Source organism: Aquarana catesbeiana, linkage group LG01 (assembly GCF_042186555.1).
Source record: "Aquarana catesbeiana isolate 2022-GZ linkage group LG01, ASM4218655v1, whole genome shotgun sequence".
Lineage (NCBI taxonomy): Eukaryota > Metazoa > Chordata > Amphibia > Anura > Ranidae > Aquarana > Aquarana catesbeiana.
Genome location: NC_133324.1, coordinates 232944299 through 232957837, shown reverse-complemented (window position 1 = coordinate 232957837; position 13539 = coordinate 232944299). Strand labels below are relative to the sequence as shown.

Below are 13539 nucleotides of genomic sequence, written 5' to 3'. Positions count from 1 at the left end.
GGATCCAATTTTGGCTAATTCAGCACCACCAGGCATGATAAAAGTCAGTTTTTTTTTTTACTTTTGTCGAAGAGCCAGACAAATACAGGCACTGCGGTTGATTTACTAAAGCTGGAGAGGGCAAAATCTGATGCGGCTCTGCATCAAAACCAATCAGCTTCCAGATTTTATTGTACTTGAGGTGATTGTAGCCGTATTAGTGCAATTGTGACAGAGAAAATTGAGTACTGTCCTTGATACCTTTTTTATTTGCACTAACATACAATTTTTTAGGACAAGCTTTCAGGGTGTGACATGTTTGGTATCTATTGACACGGCGTATCAACTTTTATATTTGACCAAACATGGGTATTATTTTGTGTTTGTGTTCACTAAAATGAATTAAAGTACATTTAAAGTGTAAATGGCCAAATCTGAAGTGCCAATTATTATTTTCTGAAAGCCTGCAATAGTAGTTGTCAGAAAACGCAAAACACTGGGGTTGATTTACAAATACTGGGGAGTGCAAAATCTGTGAAGCTGGTAGCCAATCAGCTTCTAACTTCAGCTTTTCAATTAAGCTTTGACAATAAAACCTGAGAAGATTGAATACTGTCTGTGATACTTTTTTTTATTTGCACTAACATACAATTTTTCAGGACAAGCTTTTGGGGTATGTCCCCTTCTTCAAGGTCCAAGCAGTACTAATTCACAAAGGTTTTAGCAGAATGTTAAAACATTAAAAACAAACAAACAAAAAAACACAATCTCTGAGGGAAAGGGGGAAAAAAAAGAAAAACAAACACATACAAATCAATGTATATGGCAATGATAATAAAGCTAGCAGCAGACCTAGTGAGATAAGACAGAGGGAGAGCTATAGACTGGAGAGGGGTATGATAGTCACAGAGGGGGTCATAAAACTGTAGTATAATGGGTAAGGAAACCAATATTTACATTTAGGCCATTATTTTTTGTGTCAAAAAGAAGTATCATTCTTGGTTCAAACATTTTCCTTTCCTGGATAGTTCTGAAAATCCCTTTAAGAACTAAAACATTGAGGTCTTCTATAGTGTGGTCCGGTTGTGAGAAGTGATGTCCCACAGGTGTACAGAAAATGTCTTCTTTATGTTCCTGGATGGTATGTTTGTGCAAATTCATCCTCACTTGTAACTTCTGTCCTGTTTCCCCAACATAAAATCCTTTGCTACAACTTTTGCATTGGATGAGGTACACAACATTGCTGGAGGTACAGCTGTATGATTCCATGATATTAAAGATCCTATTTGTGTGTGTGACCCTTTTGGATAGGTTGATCTGGTTGCATAGTTTGCAGTGTTTTTTTTTATTGCAGGGTTTGCTTCCATTATTTGTGACTTCATAATCAGTTAACTTTCCTGCTGATTAATTTATGTCTGAGGTAGGGTGGTTGTCTGAAAGCCAATAATGGGGGTTGTTGGAATATTTCTTTCAGAGTTTCATCCTCTGTTATAATGGGTTGTAAATCTTTGATTATCTTTTTGATCCCTTCTAGTGTTGGGTTGTATGTGGTGATTAGAGGTACTCAGTTATTTGTTTTTTTCTCTGTGTATTGGAGGAGATTTTCTCTTCAGGTTTTCAAGGCTGTGTTTATGCTGTTGGACATCAGTGAATGATTCCGTCTGTAGTGTTCACCACCCGATCATCCTCAAACAAATATCCCGGAGATGAAGCTATGATCTCTGTCACACACCGGAGACCGTTACTCTCAGCTCGAATGGACGCACGATGCCTTCCAGGGACATTTCCCTGGAAGGCGTCATGCGTCCATTCCAGCTGGGTGTCCAGACACACCTAGCCCAGAATCATCCATCAGCCTTAACAACATTCTATGAGGAGGATTGATGAGATCATTCATTCAGACTCTACACTTGCCGAGGTCTGGTTAGTGTTCACTTCACATGGAGCGAGATTTGCACACAGAGTGAGAGCGAGTGCCTGAGAATCTATTGTAAAGCGGAGCACCATCCTTTTGATCTCCCTTTTGAACTATTTTTGTTAGTACAATACCAGCACTGCATTCCTTTGCAATTTACATTAATTAATGGTTGATGTAGGAGTGCTGATTTTTGGTTGTTTTATAATATACATCAATTACCACCAAATACGCTTCTAGTCACTATGGATGTAGAATTTCTGTACAGTAACATCCCTCACACACAAGGATGGATTGGCTGCATGTCACAGATTCTTATCATCCTCACCAAACCACAAAATACACTGCTGAGGATGTTACACAGCACATCAAATTCATTCTTACACACAACTACTTCACTTTCAACAATGACTTATATCTCCAGTGTATTGGTACTGCTATGGGAAGTAAAATGGCACCCCAATATGCAAATTTGTTTATAGCTGACCTAGAGGACAAATTCCTGAACAACATACAACAAAAGCCATACAGATATTATCGCTATATTGATGATATCTTCATTATATGGACTGAAGGTGAAGAAAATCTAAAACAATTTTTCTCATTGATCAACACTTTTCACCCATCTATCAAACTAAAAATGGATTATTCGAAGACACATGTCAACTTCCTAGACACTACAGTATACAGTATCAGGGATGACAAGCTTCACACTTCGATATACAGAAAACTGACTGACCGATGCAACTATCTCTGTAGTTCCAGTTTTCACCTCCAATACACTAAATGGGCGATCATACACAGCCAGGCCATCAGATATGAAAAATAATACAGGGGGGAAGAAGGACCCCCTGCAAAAGAAGTAATAGGCGGACCAAGCTGCTTATATCAGGGAAACTATTTATTGCACAATGAAAAAATAATACAAAGCTAAACAAAAACTAGGCACCCACCACCAACACCTAGACTACATTAAAATAAAGACAACGTTCTCTGAGTAAAAGCAGATGCTTCACGCATACAGCAAACACACATCATATACCCAAATCAATTGCAATATAAAGTGCTAGAAGTGACGGTTAGGTAGGCACATAGATCCTAGTGTGTGTCACCATAAATCACTGTGCATATCCCATCACTGTATGTAAACAGGCCCCCGTCTAGAGGATACCAGGGTATTGATTCTAAAATCCACACACTTGAAGAGTAAACCCCATAAAAAAACATAACACTGGGTTGGCTGAATTGCTGTTATTTAGCTGATAATATACCCTGTGTAGAAAGCGGTATATAGCCACTGATAGTGATTTCAGGTAGTCTATATCAGGCCATTTAGCAGGGCTAATCCGGTTTGGGATTATAATGTTGCACAGTGGGTGGAGGTTATCTGCAGGTGAGCGCAGGCATATTATGCAAGATTAAAGAAAGTCTAAGGACCAAAGGGTCCGCTCACCCCACCGCAGTAAGCAAGCACATCCGGTCTCTGACAGGTGTCCCAGTTGTGTCCACAGAACTCCATTAGTTGGGATGGGGTCTTCACACTGCAGTCGTTTTATCAGCCAGGATTCTCTATTACCGCACAGAGGTCCCGTTAGCTTTGCTGAGTAGATCTACTGATATTAATGTAGCATTATGCCGTCCAGGGACGGCGTCCTGATACCTCAGTCAAAGATGGCTCCCACTGGCTTCAAGATTTGTAGTGCGCTTGTGCTAGCGTGATGCGATGCGTCATCCATGATGTATAAAGCATCACTTCCGTGGTGTTTCACCCAATCACATGGGTTTTCTCAAGGATGGGAGGGGTCAGGAGCAGTCATCTATTTTATACTCCTTTTTTCACAACACACAATTAATTAAGGGCTGCAATTTCAACAACGACCACTAGATGTCAACCTCCCTACTAAACACCACACATTCATTCTGCTGCTGGCTAGAAACAGTTACATGGTGACACACACTAGGATCTATGTGCCTACCTAACCGTCACTTCTAGCACTTTATATTGCAATTGATTTGGGTATATGATGTGTGCTTGCTGTATGTGTGACGCAGCTGCTTTTACTTGGTGGTGGGTGCCTAGTTTTTGTATAGCTTTGTATTATTTTTTCATTGTGCAATAAAAATAGTTTCCCTGATATAAGCAGCTTGGTCCGTCCGTAACTTCTTTTTCAGGGGGTCCTTCTTCCCCCTGTATTATTTTTCCTACCTGATTTCTAAATCTCGGAGACCGCACCTTAACTGGTGAGCCTGCATTTTAGGGACACTGTACCTGCTATGCACATTTACTGGATGGTGCAGCGTACATACAGTAGTAAGTTGATGGTCTTCATTATCTGCAGGCCATTACATACCACCGAATATGTTCAGACCCAGAAGACAGAGATAAACATCTCAGAACACTGGCAGACTCCTTCCATAAAAAAGGTTACAAAGACAAAACCATCAATAACAGCATAAACACAGCCTTGAAAACCTGAAGAGAAAATCTCCTCCAATACACAGAGAAAAAAACAAATAACCGAGTACCTCTAGTCACCACATACAACCTAGCACTAGTAGGGATCAAAAAGATAATCAAACATTTACAACCCATTATAACAGAGGATGAAACTCTGAAAGAAATATTCCAACAACCCCCATTATTGGCTTTCAGACAATCACCCAACCTCAGACATAAACTAATCAGCAGGTAACTTCACTCTGATTATGAAGTCACAAATAATGGAAGCAAACCCTGCAATAAAAAATGCTGCAAACTGTGCAACCAGATCAATCTATCCAAAAGTGTCACACACACACAAATGGGACCTTCAATATCATGGGATCTTACAGCTGTACATCCAGTAATGTTGTGTACCTCATCCAATGCAAAAGGTGTAGCAAAGGATCTTATGTTGGTGAAACAGGACAGAAATTACAAGCAAGGATGAATTTGAACAGACATACCATCAAGGAACATAAAGAAGACATTTTCTGCACACCTGTGGGACATCACTTCTCACAAGCGCACCACACTATAGAAGACCTCAATGTTTTAGTTCTTATAGGGAATTTCAGAACTATCCAGGAAAGCAAAATGTTTGAACTAAGAATGATACTTCTCTTTGGCACAAAAAAAAAAATAATGGCCTAAATTTAGATATTGGTTTCCTTACCCAGGTTTTCTTACCCATTATACTACAGTTTTACAACCCCCTGTGTGACTATCATCCCCCCTCCAGTCTATACCTCCCCCTCTGTCTTATCTCACTAGCTCTGCTGTTAGATTTATTACCATTGCCATATACATTGTTTTGTATGCAATTTTGTTTGAGAGAACGCAAACTAGACTTTTAAAGGTACCAAAATAATATCCAATAGGTTTGTTAAAAAGATAAATGTTTATTAGACAAAGTTTCTTTTAAAATGACAATAAATGTTCAAGAAAATTGCATATAATTTCAAATATCATGTACAACCACTTCTTACTCTACATGTTTCACTCATAAGAGCTTCCTCAGAAGTTTTTGAAGTGTTGCATGAAGTTTAAATACTACAAAAGAAACAACAATCATAAATGTTTGTATTTAGAAATTGCCGTGAGAAAATATTGCATAGTGACATAACATGTCATAAATCATAAATATATACATTTAACACAATGTGATGCTGAACTGAGGATGCAGACCAGATGGTTTTTAATCATAGAAGATAGATTTCTAGATTGGAGCCTGGGTTAAAAGGGGGACCCAATTGCAGCCATAGAGTAAGGGTAAATATTCTGAAAGGTAAAATTCATAAGTTTTACCTGAACTGGTCCTGGTTACTCGGACCAGAGTTGAACAAAAATAGTATTAATTTGTAAAAGGTAAAGCAAGGTTTACCTCAAAGCTAGTTGATAGTATAGAACCAATACGATCTTCCCTCCCCAGAAATATGGGGATAGAATATATTGCTAGGATACCTGATGCAAAAACACAACAGATAGTATTCGCTGCACCTTGGCGGAGCCCAAAGATAGGCCTGCAGCACTCCTGCTGCCAAGTCTATCTATCTGAGGAATCAGTCAGAATCCTGCACCAAAGAAGAAAAAAAACATTTCCTTTTAATAAAGGTTTCTATTGTTTATAATTAGAAATAAATGGATTATTCCTCTCTTAAATGGGGGCCAATATCCAGGCTCCAATCTAGGAACTAGAAATTTTAGAAATTTTAGGAATAAAAAGCATCTGGTAGGCATGCATCCTAAGTTCATCATCACATTGTGTTAAATATATATATATTTATGATTTATGACATGTTATGTGACTATGCAATATTTTCTCATGACAATTTCTAAATACAATTATTTATGATTGTTGTTTCTTTTGTAGTATTTAAACTTCATGCCACACTTTCAAAGACTCCTGAGGAAGCTCTTATGAGCGAAACCTGTAGAGTAAGAAGTGATTGTACATGATATTTGAAATTATATGCGATTTTCTTGAACATTTATTGTCATTTTAAAAGAAACTTTGTTTAATAAACATTTATCTTTTTAACAAACCTATTGGATTTTATTTTGGTACCTTTAAAAGTCCCACCTGCTTTCTCTCAAATTAAATTATTTCCTTATTGGGATGTTATTTTGACCTCTCATTGCCTAGTTCTAAAATGTATTGTTTTGTATGTGCTTTGTTTTTATTTTTATTTTTATTTTAATTTTCCTCAGAGATTGTGTTTCTGTGTTTGTTTTTTAACATTTTAACATTCTGCTAAAACTTTTGTGAATCAGTACTGCTTGGACCTTGAAGAAGGGAACATACCCTGAAAGCTTGTCCTGAAAAATTGCATGTTAGTGCAAATAAAAAAAAGTATCACGGACAGTATTCAATTTTCTCAGGTTTTATTGTCAAAGCTTAATTGAACAAGCTGAAGTTAGAAGCTGATTGGCTACCAGCTGAGCAGATTTTGCACTCCCCAGTATTCGTAAATCAACCCCAGTGTTTTGGGTTTTCTGACAACTACTGTTGCAGGCTTTCAGAAAATAATAATTGGCACTTCAGATTTGGCCATTTGCAGTTTAAATGTACTTTAATTCATTTTAGTGAACACAAACACAAAATAATACCCATGTTTGGTCAAATATAAAAGTTGATACGCCGTGTCAATAGATACCAAACATGTAATGCTTTAAAATTGTGCACACCCAACAAACTACAGTACATTCAATTTTTCATAGACCATACTTTAAAAGCCCTTGCAGGTTACCTGTTTAGAGCCACACAGGAGGTCTGGTGCTAGGATTATTGCTCTCTCTGACGTTAACAGCACTACCTAACATGTGTTACGCGATTGTCGTTTACATATACATGTGGAATCTACATGCATGTTTGCATTTGCGAGTGATCTTGGGAGGGCGGGGTTTCTGACATCAGAGGGGGAGAAACAACAGAAGTGTCTGTCTAGTGCACCTGATGTGACTGGACGGCGATGGGGGTAACCCCCTTCCACTGCCTGTAAAAGTGATCAAGCCACTGTATAGACACTCACATCAATTTTACAAGAAAGATCATCACCAGTAGAAAGTAGCTAGCTGTAGCTGCGGCCATGATCCTGGTATAATCACCTTGATAAGAGGCTGTATATGTACAGTGGGGATGGAAAGTATTCAGACGCCCTAAATATTTCACGCTTTGTTATATTGCAGGCATTTGCTAAAATCATTTAAGTTCATTTTTTTCCTCATTAATGTATACACAGCACCCCATATTGACAGAAAAACACAGAATTGTTGACATTTTTGCAAATTTATTAAAAAAGAAAAACTGAAATATCACATGGTCCTAAGTATTCAGACCCTTTGCTGTGACACTCATATATTTAACTCAGGTGCTGTCATTTCTTCTGATCATCCTTGAGATGGTTCTACACCTTCATTTGAGTCCAGCTGTGTTTGATTATACTGATTGGACTTGATTAGGAAAGCCACACACCTGTCTATATAAGACCTTACAGCTCACAGTGCATGTCAGAGCAAATGAGAATTATGAGGTCAAAGGAACTGCCTGAAGAGCTCAGAGGCAGAATTGTGGCAAGGCACAGATCTGGCCAAGGTTACAAAAAATTTCTGCTGCACTTAAGGTTCCTAAAAGCACAGGGGCCTCCATAATCCTTAAATGGAAGACGTTTGGGACGACCAGAACCCTTCCTAGAGCTGGCCGTCCGGCGAAAATGAGCTATCGGGGGAGAAGAGCCTTGGTGAGAGAGGTAAAGAAGAACCCAAAGATCACTGTGGCTGAGCTCCAGAGATGCAGTCGGGAGATGGGAGAAAGTTGAAGAAGAAGGTCAACCATCACTGCAGCCCTCCACCAGTTGGGGCTTTATGGCAGAGTGGCCCGACGGAAGCCTCTCCCCAGTGCAAGACACATGAAAGCCCTCATGGAGTTTTCTAAAAAAAACACCTGAAGGACTCCAAGATAGTGAGAAATAAGATTCTCTGGTCTGATGAGACCAAGATAGAACTTCTTGGCCTTAATTCTGGTATGTGTGGAGAAAACCAGGCACTGCTCATCACCTGTCCAATACAGTCCCAACAGTGAAGCATGGTGGTGGCAGCATCATGCTGTGGGGGTGTTTTTCAGCTGCAGGGACAAGACGACTGGTTGCAATCGAGGGAAAGATGAATGCGGCCAAGTACAGGGATATCCTGGATGAAAACCTTCTCCAGAGTGCTCAGGACCTAAGACTGGGCCGGAGGTTTACCTTCCAACAAGCAAATGACCCTAAGCATACAGCTAAAATAACAAAGGAGTGGCTTCACAACAACTCCGTGACTGTTCTTGAATGGCCCATCCAGAGCCCTGACTTAAACCCAATTGAGCATCTCTGGAGAGACCTAAAAATGGCTGTCCACCAACGTTTACCATCCAACCTGACAGAACTGGAGAGGATCTGCAAGGAGGAATGGCAGAGGATCCCCAAATCCAGGTGTGAAAAACTTGTTGCATCTTTCCCAAAAAGACTCATGGCTGTATTAGATCAAAAGGGTGCTTCTACTAAATACTGAGCAAAGGGTCTGAATACTTAGGACCATGTGATATTTCAGTTTTTCTTTTTTAATAAATCTACAAAAACGTCAACAATTCTGTGTGCTTCTGTCAATATGGGGTGCTGTGTGTACATTAATGAGGACAAAAATGAACTTAAATGATTTTAGCAAATGGCTGCAATATAAAAAAGAGTGAAAAATTTAAGGGGGTCTGAATACTTTCCGTCCCCACTGTATGTCTACGGTTTTGAGGTGTTTAATATCTCACTTACTTTTTAACTAGCATCAAGCTGACCTGAGTATGTAATTTATTTCCCTCTCACCATCACGCTGACCCTTCTATACTAGTAGGATTTTCATTGATTTGCTGCCTATATTTATTCTCATGTTTTCTCTTCAAGTCTTGAAACCACAATTTAGACATAGAATGGCTGCGACAAGCAGGCTGTTGTAACTAGTACAGAGAAATCCTGTTAAAATAACGAGTAAAAAATAGAATAAGTAAAAATGAATGTGTTCTTTTGAGGATTAATTTTCTAAAATACAAATTGAAATGATATTTCATAAGATCATTTGGGAAGAAAGAACAGCATTTCATTGAAAAATTATTTTAAAACCATTTTTAATCAACACATTTTCAATATTTTGAGTTTAAATAGCAATCAAGAGTGTGAGGTTTTCTAATTTGGGTTATTTCGTATTTATACTGTGTTACTTTAAAATAGCCATAAAGACGGACCTTATCTTGGGGCTTTCTTTCTAATTCCTTAAGTACCATTGATTTAGTTGTCCCAGGCAAACATCTAGCTCCCAGTCTTGAATATGGCCATAATAGGATTCTCGAAAAAAGTGACATCTGCCTGCAAGACATTCTCTGAATTAATATCAGAGTTAAGGGTTAAACTCTACAGCAAGCAAAATATACCAAACCTAATTAAATATCACCTATAACATATATGTACCTTCAACCCCATTACTGAAATCCAAATATTTACATCTAACCTAGTATGCAGTAATTTAAAAATGTAATAAGTCCAAATAGGGTCAAATCTATTTTTAAACATCAAATATGAAACATGAGATAGAAAAAATGTACCAAATGAAAAATAGAATAAAGTGATTATCTGTGGTTTTCCAGCTTTTACAAAGAAAAAAAAATCCATTAGACACCAGGCAGTTCAATTTGATTTCATAACTGAATCTATGGATAAGGAGTACATTAATAGTGCAAGTATGAGGGTAAATGGCGCTACCTATCTAATGAAAGGTGACAGACCCTGTTCACTTATTAGGTGCTATGTGCCTCTATAGTGACTATTGAACGTGCATATACCAATAGTGCATTCCTAATAAATTACCAATGTGCATATGCTAATGTTGCAAACCTCACTAGGTTGCCAAATAAACTAGATATAAATAAATGTTTAGAAGTGATATGTCCTGTACACACGATCGGGCATTGATCGGACCTTCCGACAACAAAATCCATGGATTTTTTCTGACGGATGTTGGCTCAAACTTGTCTTGCATACACACGGTCACACAAAGTTGTCGGAAAATCAGATGGTTCTGAACGCGGTGACGTAAAACACGTACGTCAGGACTATAAACGGGGCAGTAGCCAATAGCTTTCATCTCTTAATTTATTCTGAGCATGCGTGGCACTTTGTGCGTCGGATTTGTGTACACACGATTGGAATTTAACCGGTCGGATTTTGTTGTCGGAAAATTTTATAGCCTGCTCTCAAACTTTGTGTGTCGGAAATTCCGATGGAAAAAGTGTGATGGAGCCTACACACAGTCGGAATTTCCGACAACACAATCCGATCGCACTTTTTCAGTCGGAAAATCCGACCGTGTGTACAGGGCATTACAAAAAACGTGATACTACAATAACAAAAATACAGGTAAATGAAAATAAATAAATCAAATAAAAATCAAATGAAAATCAGATAAAAATAATAAATAGTCCCAAAAGTGTAGAACAAATATAAAATATTAAAAAATAGTTGAAATTATATGAAACGACCCCAAAAAATCAACGTGCCAAGTCCAAAAAATACATAAAAAAAATCAATCCAACCAAAGTCTTATGTGATAGTTAAGTGCTTGGTGACAATACACAGGAACAAAATTCAGGTGATTTTTAAGTGCTCCCCCTCTTGGGTCCCCACTCACCAGCTCCAGTAACCCCTACAGGGCTATCTCGCATAGCATATAGGCTCGATGCATGGATCACGCAGCCAGGCTCCAAATTTACCAACCAGTATCCAGCTCCCATGGACTTTTCAAGGATATCCCTCAGCTGGATCGAATTGTGTGTGCAAAGGATCCTTCTCCAAGCCCAAATCAACCAGCTGTACTCCTCTCCTAATGCTCTCTCCAATATCCAGTATAGGTAAGGTTTTCATGCAAGAAATGAGATATGGACTCCCATAGTGTAGTATTTAAATAAGGAAATGTTTTTATTCCAAAGTTAAAACAGTAGAAAAAGGAAGACAAAAAAGTAAAAATAAAACAAATAAAAAATAAAAACAAATGTTCCATACTATGGAAACTCCTCACAAAGTCCTACAACTACAGGAGGAATGACAGCTCCAGACCTGTGGTGTGTCTCACTTGCAGCGTGTGCTCCAGCTGCGTTCCACAGGCTCACTGACCGCTATCACACCCGGAAATGATGTCAGTGCGTGACCCTGCCTTACGCACGTTTTGTTATCAAACGTCTTCTAAGGCAGTCTGGCTGCCTTTAGGCGATCCCTGAAAACTCATCTCTTCAGGGAAGCCTATCATGCCTCAAACTAAACTTTTATTACTTCCATCAGCTCATCCCCCAGTTACAGTATCTGCCTGCGAGAATGTGTTTCCAGCACAATCCCATCGCGCTGGTTCTCGGCGACAGGGTACTGTGCATCTCACGCTCGCTGCAATAGGAAAAACACATTTTCCTATTGCAGCGAGCATGAGAAAGAAGCGACAATGTCCCCTCTCTAATAAAAAAAAGCATGGGTTCCCCTCCAGGAGCATACCAGGCCCTTAGGTCTGGTATGGATTTTAAGGGGAACCCCCTATGCCGAAAAAACGGCATGGGGGTCCCCCCAAAATCCATACCAGACCCTTATCCGAGCACGCAGCCTGGCTGGTCAGGAAAGGGTGTGGGGACGAGCGAGCGCCCCCCCGAACCGTACCAGGCCACATGCCCTCAACATGGGGGGTGGGTGTTTTGGGGCAGGGGAGCGCCCTGCGGCCCCCCCACCCCAAAACACCTTGTCTCCATGTTGATGAGGGCAAGGGCCTCTTCCTGACAACCCTGGCCGTTGGTTGTTGGGGTCTGTGGGCGGGGGGCTTATTGGAATCCGGGAGCCCCCTTTAATAAGGGGGCACCAAGATCCCGGCCCCCAACCTATCCCAGGTTTTGAAAGTAATTTATTAGGCAGCTCCGGGGGTCTCTTCTGACTTCGGGGGTCTCTTCCAACTCCTCCGCTCTCTCTGGCCTCTCCTCCCGCTCTCCGACCTCTTCTCCTGGTCTCCGGTTCTTCTCCCGCTCTCCGGTTCTTCTGCCGGACTCCTCCGCTATCTTCTGCTCTTTTGCCCGCTCTTTTGCTAGCGGTGGCCCGGTCTTCTTCCCTATTCTCTTCTTCTGATGTTGAGACGCCGTTCTCTCCCGTTGTAATGACTTATATAGGCATGGGGTGTAGTCACCGGGTGATGTCACCCGGTGACCCCGCCCCTTATGATGTCACAGTCCCATCATGCCCCGGGACTGTGACGTCATAAGGGGTGGGGTCACTGGGTGACATCACCCAGTGACCACGCCCCATGCCTATATAAGTCGTTGTGCACCGCGCACACGGCATTACAGAGGGAGAGAGCGTCATGTCAACATTGGAAGAAGAGAATAGGGAAGAAGACGATGGAGAAGACGGGGCCACCACTAGCAAAAGAGCAGGCAAAAGAGCAGAAGATAGCGGAGGAGCCCGGCAGAAGAACTGGAGACCGGGAGGAGAGGCCGGAGAGAGTGGAGGAGTCGGAAGAGACCCCCATAGTCAGGAGAGACCCCCGGAGCTGCCTAATAAATTAATTTACAAACCTGTCTAGTGTGTTTTTTAATTGACACTCCCCCCCCCCCAGGTAAATGGGTGGGGGTATGATGTACCCTATACTCATTCACATAGGGTGGGGGGCCGGGATCTGGGGGCCCCCTTATTAAAGGGGGCTCCCGGATTCCGATAAGCCCCCCGCCCACAAACCCTGACAACCAACGGCCAGGTTTGTCGGGAAGAGGCCCTTGTCCTCATCAACATGAGGACAAGGTGCTTTGGGGTGGGGGGGCCGCAGGGCACCCCCCTGCCCCAAAGCACCCACCCCCTATGTTGAGGGCATGCGGCCTGGTACTGTTCGGAGGGGCGCTCGCTCGTCCCCACCCCTTTTCCTGACCGGCCAGGCTGCATGCTCACATAAGGGTCTGGTATGGATTTTGGAGGGACCCCCATGCCGTTTTTTCGGTGTAGGGGGTTCCCTTTAAAATCCATACAGACCTAAGGGCCTGGTATGCTTTTGGAGGGGAACCCATGCCGGTTTTTTATTTCAAATTTGGCGTGGAGTTCCCCCTCATGATTCATACCAAACTCAGTGC

General features: G+C 41.0%; 1 protein-coding gene across 3 annotated transcripts in view; it reads left to right on the top strand.

The window, feature by feature from the left end:
* The window catches only part of WSCD2 (WSC domain containing 2), a 542380-nt gene that overhangs the window by 79809 nt on the left and 449032 nt on the right, over positions 1-13539 (top strand). The window lies entirely within an intron of this gene.